The sequence below is a fragment of the Panthera onca genome, chromosome F2 (genome assembly GCF_046562875.1).
Source record: "Panthera onca isolate mPanOnc1 chromosome F2, mPanOnc1 haplotype 2, whole genome shotgun sequence".
Taxonomy (NCBI): Eukaryota; Metazoa; Chordata; class Mammalia; order Carnivora; family Felidae; genus Panthera; species Panthera onca.
In genome coordinates this window covers 17,324,653-17,341,485 of record NC_138356.1, presented here as the reverse complement: position 1 = coordinate 17,341,485, position 16,833 = coordinate 17,324,653, and the positions used below count along the sequence as shown (strand labels likewise).

At 41.1% G+C, this 16,833-nt stretch overlaps 1 protein-coding gene across 2 annotated transcripts in view; it reads left to right on the top strand.

Annotated features, from left to right (window-relative positions):
• CRH (corticotropin releasing hormone) overlaps positions 1 to 16,833 on the top strand; it is a 304,411-nt gene that overhangs the window by 25,604 nt on the left and 261,974 nt on the right. The gene's annotated exons all lie outside the window — the stretch shown is intronic.

Here is a 16,833-nt window from a genome sequence, read left to right as displayed (position 1 = left end):
TCTAGAGAGCCGTGTACAACCTTGCAGGTGCTTGCAGAGACATGGTGACAAGCAATGCCCCGACACTCAAGGTGTTACAGGAAGATTAGATTTACAGGAAGATTATGTTTTTGTTATCCTAAATATACTAATATATCTTATCCTATATATTCTATTATCCTATATTTATATGGAGTAATATATATATATCCTATATTTTGTCTTATATTTTCCATATATATGTGTGTATATATATATATATATATATATACACACACCCATATATATGTGTGTGTGTATACACACACACACACACACACACACACACACACACACACACACAAACAAGGTATGGCTGAGATGTATGTGTATTATGTCAAACCCGCTGCCTTTCTTTACACGGTGACAGACTTACTTCTTCATATTGGTAATGATGATGTAATCATATTAATAATGACAGTTGAGGGGCACCTGGGTGGCTCAGTCGGTTGAGCATCCAACTTCGCTCAGGTCGTGATCTCACAATTTGTGGGATTGAGCCCCTAATCAGGCTCTGTGCTGACAGCTTGCTCAGAGCCTGCAGCCTGCTTCAGATTCTGTCTCCTTCTCTCTCTCTCTCTCTCTCTCTCTCTCTCTGCCCCTCCCCTGCTCATGCTCTGTCTCTCTCTGTCTCTCAAAAATAAATGTTAAAAAAAATTTAAAATAAAAAAATAATGACAGTTGATATTTATCAAATGCTTGTTAGGAGTTAGGAAGCATGATATATAATCTCACTTATTATTTTTTAATGTTTTATTTATTTTTGAGAGAGACAGAGACAGAATGCGAGTGGGTTAGGGGCAGAGAGAGAGGGAGACACAGAATCCGAAGCAGGATCCAGGCTCCAAGCCATCAGCACAGAGGCTGACATGGGGCTTGAACTCACAAATTGTGAGATCATGACCTGAGCCGAAGTCGGTCACTCAACCGACTGAGCCACCCAGGCACCCCTAATCTCACTTAATATCTACAGCCACCCAATGAGATTAGCTATTATTTTTGCCATTTTATAGGTGAGGAAACTGAGGCCTGAAGAGATTGAATAATTTGTCCAAGATTAAAATACCTAGTTCATGGCAGAATTAGGATGTAATAACTAATTTGACTCCAAAGTCAATGTACTTAATCACTAAATTATATTCCATTCTTTACCTCCAAAGCCTTGCCCCCTAGTTTGAATCTGGGGGTTCAGAGCCCCTCTTAGATTTGGACTTGGTGTCCACTGCTATTTCTAGAGTAGACAAATTTGGGGCATTTACTCATCAGTTAGTTGTCAGTATAACAATTGTTTCAAAATTGCACCCAGCCACAGAGGATGGCACTGGGAAGCCATGTTTATTCTATCAGAATTTGTCCCCTTGACCACATTTGATTGGACCAGGTAGACACCTAACCCAGACTGCTACTTCCTGGAGACAGAAATTGGATCTTAACCTGGGGCTAGAAGGAAGGTATAAACTATCAATATCTAGGTGGTTCTCAGGGTCAATGGGGATGACATTGAGGGGAAGCCAGTGGAAATAAATGGAGCCCATTGTCTGGAAGGGGCCTGAGGCCTCAATGCAAATCCAGGGTAAAGAGTTTTACCTGGGGGAAGGAAGCAAGTACTTTCACCTTGACCTACACTTGGTGGGTCTGTTGTTACCTGCACAGGTGGGTGAGAGCCAGTGGGAGAGATGGGGGGTTGAGGGTAAGGAAAGCATTGAGAGAGTAAGGGGTGGGTATGGGAGATTGAGAAAGAGCATGAAGAGACAGAGATCAGGGAGGGAGAGTAAAATGCTCCAATTTGATAACTTTCCATTTCTTGCCTTGTCTCTCTCTCTCTCTCTCTCTGGCCTAGTGTCATTCCTACTTTGGGGTCAATGAAATACCTAGGTCTCTACCTGATAAAGGTCCTTTTTGTTTAAGTAGGTTTTGGTCACTTTAAGCTAAAAATAGTACTGTCTAAAAGACATGTCTATAAATTTTATAATCTCCACATTGATTAAATTTTTGAATAATAGAATATTTAGAGGAATATATAATGCAATTGAAAGCAAGGTCCAAAATTACGTTAACAGACTGAAATTATGTTAACAGACTGTAGGTAATAAAACATACACGGAATTTAATAAAACTAAATGTAAACATTTACCTTTATATTAAAAAATTATACAGAATTGGGGTGACCTGGTTTAGCACTATTTTATTAAAAAGAAATTTGGAGTTTTGGTTAACCACATGCTTATTAAGAGGTAATAGTAAAGGGCAGGGGCTAAAAGACACAAATGTAGTTTCAAAGACCTGATACTAAATTAAAATTAAGAACCCTCTAGGGTACCCAGAAGCCAATCAGGGTCACCTGGATTTAATCTCAAGGAATCCAGGCTGGATTATTTTTTTTCTAAAAAAGCCCAAATTTAGTCAATTAGAGTATGTTGTATTAAGTCTAATGAATAAGACTGAAACACAGAACTAAATGAGCTAATGTAAGGAAACACACCTAGAGAAAAACAATTCTGAAGAAATCATTTTTACCTGTTGCAAATGTTTTTTAAACAATAAAAATAATACATGCTTTTTATAACACATTCAAAAAATATAGACATGTATACAGAAAAAGTGAAATCTACTTCCCCTATTCTAGCCTCACTTCCTAAAAGCAATCATTGTTTACAGATTGGTGGTGCATTTCCAGATTTGTTGTACTACACATACACATGCATGCATGCATCTGTTCATGTGTGAACATTTATAGTTCCCTTGTTTTTTTAATTTATTTTTATTTTTTATTTTTTACATTTATTTGTTTGTGAGAGACAGAGAGAGACAGCACAAGTGGGGGAGGGGCAGAGAGAGAACACAGAATCTGAAGCAGGCTCCAGGCTTTGAGATGTCAGCACAGGGCCTGACACAGGGCTTGAACCCACGAGCCACAAGATCATGACCTGAGCTGAAGTCGACGCTTAACCAGCTGAGCCACCCAGGTGCCCCTATAGTTCCCTTGTTTTAAATTTTTTTAAATGCTTATTTATTTTTGAGAGAGAGAGACAGAACATGAACAAGGGAGGGGCAGAGAGAGAGAGAGAGAGAGAGAGAGAGAGAGAGAGAATCCAAAGTAGGCTCCAGCTCTGAGTTGTCAGCACGGAGCCCAACATGGGGCTCAAACTCATGAACTGTGAGATCATGACGTTAGCTGAAGTTGGACGCTTAACCGACTGAACCACCCAGGCGCCCCTATAGTTTCCATTTTTAAAATAAATGTGCAGAAGACTACTGCTCTATAAGAATTTATCCATTCCTTTCTTGATAGATGTTATAGCTTATTTAAAAAAATTAGAAACAATGCTGCAAAGAACATTCTTATGTATATATCTTTATACATATCTTCTAATTTTTTTTTTTTTTTTGGTAGGATACATATCTAGTTGTGGGAGTGTGGGTCATAGCATATGGGCATTTGAAGTTTTGAGGGATTTTTCCACATTGCTTTCCAATAATTCTGTATGAGTTGACACTTTCACCAATTGGATATGAGGGGCTTATTCCCCACACCCTAGGCAATACTTATTAAATTTTTGCTAATGATACTGTTTGGCTTTTGGGCTCTGAGCTAAGAATCTTGATCATACTAGACAGTTATGGGGCTCCTAGCCCAGGTACTTTCCAATCCATGAAGGGGTGCATGGCTGAGACCTCGTTTTGGGACATAAACTCCATAATCTGTACGCAACGCGAGTGCACACTGCACTTATAATACTGGTAGCATTCTCTGCCCCTAAGCCTAAGTAAGGCAGTCTGTCCTGGTCTGGGATCCGCTTCTCTCAGATTCTGGGAAGTCACCGATGAGGAGTCTACACCCCTGGGACTTGGACGCCTACTTACTTTCATTTAAAAATTTTGCCTCAACACTTACTCCAAGGGCAGGCAATGAATGTACTGGAAGACTTTATTTATTGCATGCTTGACTACCTATCTGGCTGATGGGAAGGGCTGAGTGGTGCTAGCTCTGTGTTTTTCCAACCTCAGAGTTCTGGAGATCTACCTTCACAAAGGTACTAGGAGTCCTGTTAGAAGAAGTTTCATTTAGGTTGAATCCTAAGCAATGCTTCTCAGACTTCAATGTGATAGGAATTAATGGCTTGTTAAAATGCAGATTCTGATTCCACAGGTCTAAGGTGGGGTGGGGCCTGAGAGACTGAGTTTCTAAGGGGCCCTGTGAAGCCCTTGTTGTTGGTGCTAGGGCACGCTTTTGAGTTAGAGCAAAAGCTCACTTTAGGAGAGCGGATATTCCCTGGCCCAGAGGCACTAGAATTATGAGGGGCTCAGGTCCCTCACCAGACCATTTAAATATGATTCTCCAGGGCCAAGGCCTAGGTATTTAAAAACACCCCTGATGATTATAATGTGCAGCTGGGGCTTGGATGGAGTGAGGTTGTTCTCAAATTGTCTTCAGACAGCAGCAGCAGCATCACCTGGGGGCATGCAAATTCTCAGGCCCACCCTGCCTGCTAAAGCAGAAACTCTCAGAATGCAGCAATCTGTGTTTTAAAAAGCTCTCCAGGGCCTCTGATCTTCTCTCCAGTTTGAGAACCACTCTTTAAAAAAATTTTTTTTTAACGTTTATTTATTTTTGAGACAGAGAGAGACAGAGCATGAACGGGGGAGGGTCAGAGAGAGAGGGAGACACAGAATCTGAAACAGGCTCCAGGCTCTGAGCAGTCAGCACAGTGCCCGACGCCGGGCTCGAACTCACATACCGCGAGATCGTGACCTGAGCCGAAGTCGGAGGCTTAACCGACTGAGCCACCCAGGCGCCCCTGAGAACCACTCTTGACAGAGCCATCCTCCAATTTTGGACTCGTGGTTCTTAGCCCTGATTGCCTATCAGACCTGCTAAGCCACTTGATATAGCCTGGGCTGCACTCCCATTTTTTTTTTGATTCCAAAGATCTGGAGTGGTTCTTAGGAGTATGTGGCGTTAAAGGCACCCAGGGGATGTGGATTTAGTGGCTGGCAGAGGGGTGGTAGCCCCTCAACATGAATGGTGGCCTATGGTCCCTGGCTCATGCTGTACAGCATTCATCCATTCACTCCACATTTAAGAACCCCATTGTGTGTTGACACCATGTTGAAGATATCACTGTCGAACATCTGTTACGTACCAGGCGCTTTATACGTTAGTCCTACCACAATCTGGCAAGGCGGACCTACTACCACTTTTCAGTAGTGTCCCTAATCCAGGTCAGTCATGACTCCTTAGAACCCCACAGTGCTATTCTGTGCAGACTTGAGGGGCCTCTGTGTTCAATCTTCAGTGGCTCATTTTGTAAAATTGGAGGTACATTTGTAATTTTAGCGGGTGTAACATTCACCTTTCAGTTCCTCTGAGGGAAAGAGATGGTTTCAATCTTTAACTTATGCAAATTGACGTTCTTTGTGTGTGTAAAAGACTCTCTTTGTCAGAGGGCAGGTGCTTGGAGGGTAGGGTGATCAGATAAAATACGGGTTACCCAGTTCCATTTTAATTTAAGATAAATAACAAAAAGTTTTTCTAGTATAGTATAAGTATATGGTTTTCTAGCATAAGACATATGCCCCATATATCGCATGGGGCATACTTACATAAAAAATTATTTGTTTTTTACTAAAATTCAAATGCAACTGGGCATCCTATAGTTTTATTTGCTAAATCAGGCACAACTATCGCAGTGGGTTTTCTGGCCTGGTGATGAACGTACTCCATCTCCTAGTGATCAGTGATGCTCCTGTGTTAGAAGCTTGCAGCTAAGGCTGGAGGAGGGGCAGAAGACAAATTCACCCAGTCTTATTAGGTTCTGTAGTAATCAAGATAATCAGACATAGGCTTAGCCTAATAATACTTTAAAAAAAAATAGCACTTATTATGTGCCAAGCACTATGCTTGAGCCTTTTGCTCACTTTTTACTTATTACCACAAACCCGTAAGTAGGCCCAGTGCTGGTATCACCATTTAGCAGATGAGAAAACCGATGCCCCAAATAGCTTACTGATTGCTCTAAGACAGGGTTTCTCAACAATGGCATTATCAAAATCTGGAGCCAGGTAATTATTGTGGGGACTGTCTGTCCTGTGCATTGCAGGATTTTTAGCAGCATCCCTGGCCTTTACCCATTAGCTGCCAATAGAGCATTCCTTCAGTTTAATAATTAAACTTGTCTCCAGACACTATACCAAATGTCCCCTGGTGGGGGGAGGGGCAGCTGGCAAATTCACCCCTGGTTGAGCACCACTGATCTAAGGTTTGTTAGCTGTTCAGATGTTGAGCCAGTATCGAAACCCAGGCAGCCTGCCCCAAAGCTTGTGCTCTGAGACACTGCAACAATTTCATCCAGAAAAAAAGTTCAGGAATCATGAGAAATCTATCATATCACATTTATTTGGAAGAAAATCATTTGAAAATGATATGCAGAGATTTTGCATGACCTGTTATTGCAGCTTGATTTCTTCTTTGGGGTGCTGTCACAGGGTTCTGTACGGTTCAGAGTGGATCATGCTTCGACTTGGTAGGCATTTAATATGGTTGTTGAAACATGGCATGAATGAGAAGGTCCCACACTTGCTGTAGGGCGCATTCTCCCTGCCCTGAAAAGAAAATGAGCTTTACCATAGTTCTTAGGCTGTCCTCCTGTGGCCTGAGGAAGGTACAACACCTCTCACCACTCCCCATTCAGTACTGAAGACAGCAAAATCCTGAGATGTCCAGACCTCCCTCACCATTCCACAACTGTTCATTCATATTTGAGTTTTTGCTCTTTTTTTTTTTATTGAGGTCAAATTCACATAACATGAAATTCACTATTTTAAAAAGTTTTTTTTTTTAATGTTTATTTTTTGAGAGAGAGAGAGAGAGAGAGAGAGAGAGAGAGAGTGTGTGTGAGTAAGCAGGGGAGGGGCAGAAAGAGAGGGAGACACAGAATCTGAAGCAGGCTCCAGGCTCTGAGCTGTCAGCATGAGCCCGATGTGGGGTTTGAACTCATGAACCACAAGATCAAGACCTGAGCTGAAGTCGGATGCTTAACCAACTGAGCCACCCAGGCACCCCTGGGATCCACTATTTTAAAGCATACATTTAAAGCATACGTACGTTGGTACATTCACAATGTTGTGCTATCATCCGTACTGTCACCACGACCTAGTTGCAAAACATTTCATCACCCCAAAAGGAAACTCTGCACCCATTAAACAGTCATTCCCCAGGCCCCCTTCCTCCAGCTTCTAGCAACGACTAATCTATATTTTGTGTCTGCAAATTTATATATTCTGATATTTCATATAACTGAAGTCATACAATTTGTGAGCTTTGGGTCGGGCTTCTTTCATTTAGCATAAACTTTTTGAAGTTCATCCATATTTCATTCATTCATTCTTCCAAACTGCTATTTACTGAACACCTACAATGCATCAAGCCCTGAGGATGATGAAATGTAAACTCATGGAGCTTACATCCTGTTGAAAGAGACAGATGATAACCAGCTGCTATGGTCTGAATGTTTATGCCGCCAAAATTCATGTTAAAATCCTAATGCCCAATGTGATGGTATAAGGAGGTGGGACCTTTGGGAGGTGCTTAGGTCATGAGGGTGGAGCTCTCATGTGTGGGATTAGTGTTATAAAAGAAATCCCACAGAGCTCCTTAGCCCCTTCCAGCATATAAGGACAGTGAGAAAGCATCAGCTATGGACCAGGAATAGTGTTCATCAGAACACAACCAGCTGGTGCATTGATCTTGGCCTTTCCAGACTCCAGAACTGTGAGAAATAAATTTCTACTCTTTATAAGCCACCCATTTGTAGTATTTTATTACAGCAGCCTGAATGGACTGAGACACCAGAATAAATGAGTAAAATGTAAATGTATAAATTATAAAAAGGTAAAAAAGGAGAAAAAATACAGTAAGGAAGAAGGAAATAAAAGGTTGATTTGAAAATTTAAAAGGGGTGGCCAAGGAAGATCTCATCCCCAAAAATGGTTTTGAATAGCCTGAGAGGCACGAGGAAGTTAGCCTGCAAATAACTGAGGGAAGAACACTTAGGCAAGGCAACAGCAAGTGCAAATATCCTGAGGCAGAAGTTTGTCTACCTGTTTGCAGAATGTTCTGGACTTACTGGAGTAGAGTGGACAAGGAGACAGGAGATGAGGCCCAAGAGGCCACCAGGCAGCTAGCTACATAAAGGGCCTTATAGGTAGGCTAACTCTGTAGTTTATAATCCAAACTAGGCTACTTTTGATGGAGAAAGCAATTGCTATTAAAATTACTCTGGGCAATCAGGTATAAACTGGGACTGTCCTAGTCATGCCAGACCATAACAAGGATTTAGCTTTTACTGAGTGGAACGAGAGGTCACAGGTGGGCTTTGAGCCAAGCTGAGCCATGGTCTGGCTTGAGACCTTCACTCTGGTTACTCTGTTGAGAGAGACTGAAGGGCAACAAGGGCAGAAGCAGGGAGAGGCATTGGGAGGCCATTGCAATACTATAGGGGCTTGGATCAGGGCAGTGGTGGGAGATGAGGTGAGAACTAGTCACATTCTGGACATAGTTTAAGGTAAAGCCAATAGGATTTCTGACCAATAGGCTGTGGGTATGAGAGAAAGAGAGGAGTTAAAGATGGAACCAAGAGAAGAAAGAGATTTGGAGGGCAGATCATGTTGTAGATACAGTTCCCAGGAAGCTGACTCTGAGATGAAATTTGCAGGTAGCAAGTTTGCTGACGAGGACCTGCAGGATCAACACTTGGGGGCGAAGTGAAGGAAGTGGGGTCAGCCAGAGGTAGCTGCTGGGATGCCATGTGGTCCCAACAAGGAATTTGGCCAACCCCACAAAGGAACTTTGAACCTGGGCAGCCTTCAGAGTTACCCAAACTGGTTCAAGTTAGTTGGTCAGGCCTCCTAATTGACTACCTATTGACTGGCACTGGTTGGAGGCCACCTTGGGAAGGGCATGATCTTGGGCAATGTAGTTCTTCCCAGTGGAGGACAAGCTCTGGTGCGAAGTCAGCTGTGAGCTGTCAGCCACCAATACTAAGCAGCTGGGGGAAGAGTGTGTTGGTCCAGGAGAATCTGGGTGGCAACCACAGTATGCACTATGGATCAGGACCTAAGTTTTGAAACTGAAGTTTGATATTTAAGGGAAATGTTAAATGACTCTTGTCCCTTTTCTGATACCAGAGGACTGTACAGTCTCTCAGTTCCTTCAAGGTGGCTCTCAACCCATAATGTTCCCCCATTTTACACTGAGCCACTAGAACAGCACTGTCCCATAGAAATATAATTCTAGCCACATATGTAATTTAAAACATTAAAGTAGTCGCACTTAAACAGTTCAAAGATATAAGTGAAATTAACTTTAACAATATATGGGTTAAAAAAAATTATTTTAGGGAGAGAGTGCACAAGCAGGGCAGAGAGAGAGAGAGAGAGAGAGAATCTTAAGCAGATTCCACACTCAGCATAGAGCCCAATGCAGGGGCTCTATCCCATGACCCTGGGATCATGACCTGAGCTGAAATCAAGAGTTGGATGCTCAACTGAGCCACCCACGCACCCCAATAATATATGTTATTTAACCTCAAAGATCCAAGATATTATCTTTTTATTATATAATCAATATAATAATCCTAATGACATATATTATTTTTTTATGCTAAGTCTTCAAAATCTGGTACGTATTTTACACCTATATTACAGCACGTTTCAACTTGGACTGGTCACACTTCAAGAGCTCAATAGCCATGTGTAGCTAGTGGTCACCATATCAGACAACACAGGTTCTCGACCTGCCAAATCTCCCCTGGCTCTTGGGCTTCGCACTTGACATTCTCAGTTTCAGCATCACTTTTACTGGAAGATTCCTGAGGCAGGTCAGGGGTCTGGACTTCACTGTAGCACTACACTGAGTAGTGATGGATTGTTTCTTTGTCTGCCTGCCTCCAAAAAGCTGTGTGCCCTATTCATTGTGTTAACTCCAGTGCCCAATGCAGTGTTGGGCACAGAGTAAGTTCTCAGTATAGCCACACTCTATTTGTATATAATTTGGGAGTTGGGAGGCTAATAGGGGCCTGGATTTTTCTCTCTTTCTCCTCTTCAAGACTTCCAACAATATCAGGATTGATAGAGACATATCTAGAGCTTCCTCTGGGAATCCAGCTGAACTTGAGACAATGTACCCTGGGTGACATTAGGAGGCTTTACCTAACAGAAGTGAACTGAACAGTCCTTTGCAGAGGGCAGTATCATTTTCCTTTTGTTGCTTTCCTTTCCATTTGTTCTTTCATTTTCCATTTCTTTACAAAAGCCCCCAAATTAAAGACTGAACATGCATGAAAAGCCACAAAATGCAGAAGTGATGGTGACAATAGGTGACTCACTGCAGTGGAAAATAAAAAGGGTGAGGGGTGGGAAGACTGTTGAGACTTCCCAAACATAGTAATCTCCTGGCAGTAGAGCTTGAACTTCAAGTGATGTGGATTCCTGAAAACTCATAGCGGGTGTTGCCTGATCTCCTCCCTCTGAAATGTGTTGCTTTCCTCTTTGGTGATGATGACTTACTTGCTATGTTAAATGCTTGAGCTGTTGTGTGAGTATAGCTTTTTTTTTTTTCTTCTTCTTTAAGAGAGAATTTGGCAAGGGGTGCCTGGGTGGCTCAGTGGGGTAAGTGTCTGACTCTTGGTTTCGTCTGACTCTTGTTTTAGGCTCAGGTCATGATCTCATGGTTCATGAGTTCGAGCCCGGAGTTGGGCTCTGTGCTGGAACCTGCTTGGGATTCTGTCTTCCTCTCTCTCTGCCCTCTCCCACTCACTGTCTTTCTCTCTCTCAAAAATAATTAAAGAAAAAGAATGTGGTAAAAATGTTTATGCTAAATAATGGAAACTCCCATATCCTCAATTATTTATTTATTTATTTATTTATTTATTTATTTATTTATAAATTTTATTTATTTATTTATTTTGAAAGAGAGAAAATGAGAGTGGGAGAAAGGCAGAGAGAGGGAAAATCCCAAGCAGGCTCTGCAGTGTCAGTGCAGAGCGTGATGCGGGCTAGAACTCCAGAACCGCAAGATCATGACCTGAGCTCAAGTTGGATGCTGAACTGACAGAGCCACCCAGGCATCCCCCCTCCATATCTTAAATTAAAAACAAAACAAAACAAAACAAAACTTTTCATTGTGAATAATTTTAAGCATATGAAAAAGTGAAGAATGTATTATAAGGAACTCCCAGATTCCCATCACCAAGCTTTTACAATGATCAACTCATGGCCCATCTTTTTTTTCATCTGTATCTCTGTCCACTCCCCCCACTTATTGTATTTGGAAACCAATTCCAGATATCAATATATCTGAGGTATCATATATCTCATCTGCAAATATTTAAGCATGCTGCATCTGAAAGAGTTTTCTTTCTTTCTTTCTTTTTTTGTTTTTACTTAGAAAAACGACTTTGCCTTCCCTTGCTACCTCTGGTTTTTTGGTGAGATCAGAATTGCAAATCAAGTCTCTATGCTCAACTTTATGGTACATTCTTAGGTATTTAAGTGGCTGGCGAGTTAATGACATGAGCAACCAGAGTTGCTATTAGCTCTTGATTTATGAAGCCACATGTTCAGCTTGTATGACGGATGTCATTAACATCGGGCGTGGCGGGCTCATTCATCTGTCTCTGCCCAGCGCTCTTCAGTCATGAACCACTCAACAGATGGGGGATTTCATGGCCACAAATGGAATTGTTTATCCTCTCATTGTTCCCGTGTCAGCACTCAAACTAAATCGATTACCCACCAATAAAAAGATCAGCCTGCTGCCAATTCAGCCATGGAAGGAACCAAGCTATGTTGAAAGGATTTAGAGTTTTAGAGGGGATAAAAAAGTAATAAGCCCCATAAAAGTTAAGACCCTAGAGAAGAGTTTGAGTCTCTCATTCTAAAGCTGAAGGTTTTAAGAGATTTAAAAGGGAAGGCCTAGAAATTCAATCTTTTCTGTAACATAAAACATACTCTAGAGACCTCTAATTATAAATAGTGCATAGCTTTTATTGTGTGTTGATGGCTTTATTTCATTAAAAAAATCAAAAGCACTCAAATTGGGCTTTGAAGAAAAAGGAAATGTCAGATTCATAATGGAAAAGCTGCTAAGATGTTAATGGTGTTACTAATGGTAGGAAGATTTTCTTTTGTGTGGGTAAATAGTTGTCTGTTCTTTACAAAGTTGTCCCTCATTGGCCTAGCTAGGGGGTTCTCTGTGCATTGCTCTGTAAGAGGGGGGCTCCTAAATTCTGTGGACCCCCCCCCCCCAGGCTACCCTCCCAGTATTCTCAATGGACCAGGACTTTAAAAGACATCCTAGAATACTTTTTGCTTCTTGCCAGGTTGTTTTTATATCAGGATATAAATGGGCAAGAGATATCAGTTCTACTGCTTGTTCATTGTAGCTGAGGGTCTGGGACATGCAGTCTTTGCATTTATTTACTTGAAAAGTTCAAGACTTTGGCCAATGAAAAGTCAGATTGTCTGAGTAGGAAAAAAATCAGGCTAATTGTTTCATGTTCTCCTTTCCATTCTTTTCTGCCAAGTTATCCATGACTTACTGCTGTCATGCTAAGTGATAAGGATCTAGAGATGATTAGGACAAAGTCTTTTACCCTCTGTTAACAGATTAAAGGGGGAGATAGACAAGGAAATACATGATTGCACAAAGAATAAGATGTATTTAAGAACAACAAGAAACAGTGATAAGTAGAGGCACACAGAGAATATCATGGGAATTTGGAGGAGACCCCTAGGGAGGAGGGTGATGCGGCAGTGAAGTGTCCATGTGGAGACAGGAGTCTGGGCAGGGAGGCAGGGGCAGCCTTGCCTGCTTGATATGGAGTGTGTGCCCTCTCTTGAAGGACATGAGAAGCCACTGAAGGATTTTAATTCAAGGAAAGACATGGTCAGACAATTTGTGTTTTATAAAAACTACCCTGGGGGTAGTGTGGGAAATGGATTGCAGGGGGTTAAGAAATGGAGGCAGGGAAACCATTAAGAAGGTGATTGCTGTAATCCAAGTGAAAGGTGGTAGGCCTGAGCCAAGGGGGTTGTGTATGTGTTTGGGGTGAAGAGGAAGGTATAATAAGTTGGTTGTAATAGGAAAGTTGTTGAAATGACAACACTGAAAAATATGTAAAGTGCTTAGAGTAGAACTTGTACAACCTACACTCAGTTAATGTTAACTCCTATTTCTTTTTCCTCTTTGGGAATGAGTATTTCCTAGTGGTCATAGCATAGCCCAGAGTAAGAACAGGGAGAGGGGTAGGAGGAGAGGGAAAATTAGGGAATGGGAAGGAAGAAAGGACACTGTAGTGAGAATACAGTTCTCCGCAGTGTCTCCTAGAGTCTCTGCCCTGCAGGAAACCTTACCTGTGGATGAGTCTCTATGAAGAAGGAGAGGTGAACTTGGTGTTGGAGATCTTGTGAGATGGTGGGAGTTTTGGAAACCCTGTGGTCAAAGTTACTTGGAAAGGAAAGCCTACCATGGGCTCAGCCGTTCCTTAGCCGTTGTGGCTGAGCCCTTCTATTCCATGAAGCTGTGTGCGAAGGATTTACTTTTCTTTCTGGATGACCAGCTCCTGCCATCTTTTTTTTGTTGTTGTTGTTGTTGTTCTGATATTCCATAATATTGCTGTCCCTTTCTTTATATTTGATAGTTTTTAGTCACTGTTACCCAGCACAATTGTGCAAACTGACCAGGCTGGCTGAGGTAGGTATATGATTGGGCTTAAGGAACTCTTTCTACTTCTGGAAAGTAGAAAGTACTTTCTACTAGAAACTTCTATATAAGATATGTCAAACAGTGTTAGATTTGTCCAAGAAACCAGGAATATGGCTTCCTTCCTCCTTCCCTCACTCCTATCTACTTCCTTCTTTCTTTCCTTCCTTTCTTTCATTTAGCCATCCAATCAATAAATATTATTGAGCTGCTCTAACACTTGTGAGATATTTTACTAACTGGGGCTGTGGCTTGCTTCTTCAGGAACCAAGCTACAAATATGCTGATCTGTTTCTCCTGCTGGATTATTAGCTCCTTCAGGGGCAGGGGACTCTCTCCTATCCATCTTTGTATCCCCAGAACCTGGCACAGGATTTGGCACTGAGTGGTTGTTAAGAACAAGATCTGTGTTGGGGCACCTGGGTGGCTTAGTCGGTTGAGTGTCCGACTTCAACTCAGGTCATGGTCTTGTGGTCCATGAGTTTGAGCCCTGTGTCAGGCTCTGTGCTGACTGCTCAGAGCCTGGAGCCTGCTTTGGATTCTGTGTCTTCTTCTCTCTCTGCCCCTTTCCCGTTTATGCTCTGTCTCTCTCTCTTTTTTCAAAAATAAAGAAACATTAAAAAATTTTTTTTAAGAACAAGATCTGTGTCTATGTTCAAATTACTTGCTACCATTTGCTAGCGGTATGTCCTTGGTCAATTATACAGCTCTCTGAGGCTTGATATTATCATCTGTAAAATGGGGATAATAGTAATATCTACCTCATCAGGCTGTTTTGAGCAATTAAATGACATAACACACCTAAAGCACTTACAGTGCCTGGCACATAAGGGTTCAACCATGTTGTCAATATTAGGTTTCTAGTCAATATTATTGAACTAGTTCCCTAGCACTTAGTGTAAATCTGCTAATTTGCATGTAAGTTGGGGCAAGACAATTTACCCCTTGGAGTCCCTATTTTTTTTTTTAAGTTTATTCATTTATTTGGTGGGTGTGGGAGGGAGAGAAAGAGAGGAAGAGAGAGAATCCCAAGCAGACTCTACACTGCCAGTGTGGAGCCCAACGAGAGAAGGGACTCCAACTCACAAACCGTGAGATCATGACCAGAGCCGAAATCAAGAGTTGGTTGCCTAACCAACCAAACCACCCAGGTGCCCCTGCAGTCTCTTTATTTTTTATTTTTTTAATTTCATTTTTTTATTTTTTAAAATTTACATCCAAATTAGTTAGCATATAGTGCAACAATGACTTCAGGAGTAGATTCCTTAGTGCCCCTTACCCATTTAGCCCATCCCCCCTCCCACAACCCCTCCTGTAACCCTCAGTTTGTTCTCCATATTTATGAGTGGCTTCTGTTTTGTCCCCCCTCCCTGTTTTTATATTATTTTTGTTTCCCTTCCCTTACGTTCATCTGTTTTGTCTCTTAAAGTCCTCATATGAGTGAAGTCATGTGATTTTTGTCTTTCTCTGACTGGCTAATTTCACTTAGCATAATACCCTCCAGTTCCATCCACGTAGTTGCAAATGGCAAGATTTCCTTCTTTTTGATTGCCGAGTAATACACCATATCTTCTTTATCCATTCATCCATCAATGGACATCTGAACTCTTTCCATACTTTGGCTATTGTTTATAGTGCTGCTATAATCATGGGGGTGCATGTGTCCCTTTGAAACAACACACCTGTATCCCGTGGATAAATGTTTAGTAGTGCAATTGCTGGGTCATAGGGTAGTTCTATTTTTAGTTTTTTGAGGAACCTCCATACTGTTTTCCAGAGTGGCTGTACCAGCTTGCATTCCCACCAACAATGCAAAAGAGATCCTCTTTCTCCACATCCTCGTCAACATCTGTTGTTGCCTGAGTTGTTAATGTTAGCCATTCTGACAGGTGTAAGGTGGTATCTCATTGTGGTTTTGATTTGTATTTCCCTGATGATGAGTGATGTTGAGCATTTTTTCATGTGTCAATTGGCCAACTGGATGTCGTCTTTGGAGAAGTGTCTATTCATGTCTTTTGCCCATCTCTTCACTGGATTATTTGTTTTTTGGGTGTTGAATTTGATAAGCTCTTTATAGATTTTGGATACTAACCCTTTATCTGATATGTCATTTGCAAATATCTTCTCCCATTTTGTCGGTTGCCTTTTAGTTTTGCTGATCCCTGGAGTCTCTTTAAAAGAAATCTTTAAAAGGTTTCTTTGAAAATGGAAATTATAATACCTGCATGGGTACCTTAACAGGATTATAATGAATAGAGAAGATTGCTTTTTCTATTAATTACAAAAATAACCAGCTCCAATAAATTATCTAAGCATAAACATCAGAGAATAATAAAAGCTACTATGTTATTATATTATTTTTAAAAGATGACGGATTCTTTCAGTTTGTAAAGAGCACCTACAAAACTCTACAGCTAACCTTACAGTAATGTGAAAGTCTGGATGCTTTTCCCCTGGGATCAGGAACAAGGCAAGGATATCTGCTGTCACTCCTCTCACTGCTCTCACTCTTACTCAACATAGAACTGGAAGTTCTAGCCAGTGCAATCAAGCAAGAAAAGCATAAAAAAGACATACTTATTAACAATGAAGAAATAAAACTGTCCCTATTTGCAGATGACATGATTGCCTATGTAGAAAATCTCAAGGAATCTACAAAAAAAACAACAAATAAAACCCCCAAACTTCTAGAATTAATTAGTGAGTTCAGCAGTGTTGCAGAATATAATATAAATGTGCAAAAATCAATCACAGATATATATACCAATGATGAACATGTGGAAACAGAAATTTTAAAACACACCATTTATAATTGATGTAAAGGAAATGAAATACTTAGGTATAAAAGTAACAAAACATGCCTAGGGACTATGTCTTAAAAATTACAAATGCTGATGAAATGAAATGCTGATCTAAATAAGTGGAGTAACACATTGTGTTTGTGGATTGAAAGAATATACTAAAGATGTCAGGTCTCCCTGAATTATCAATAGGTTTCACACAATTCCTATTAAAGGCACAGTAGGATTTTTTGTTGGGATAGGCAAGCTTAC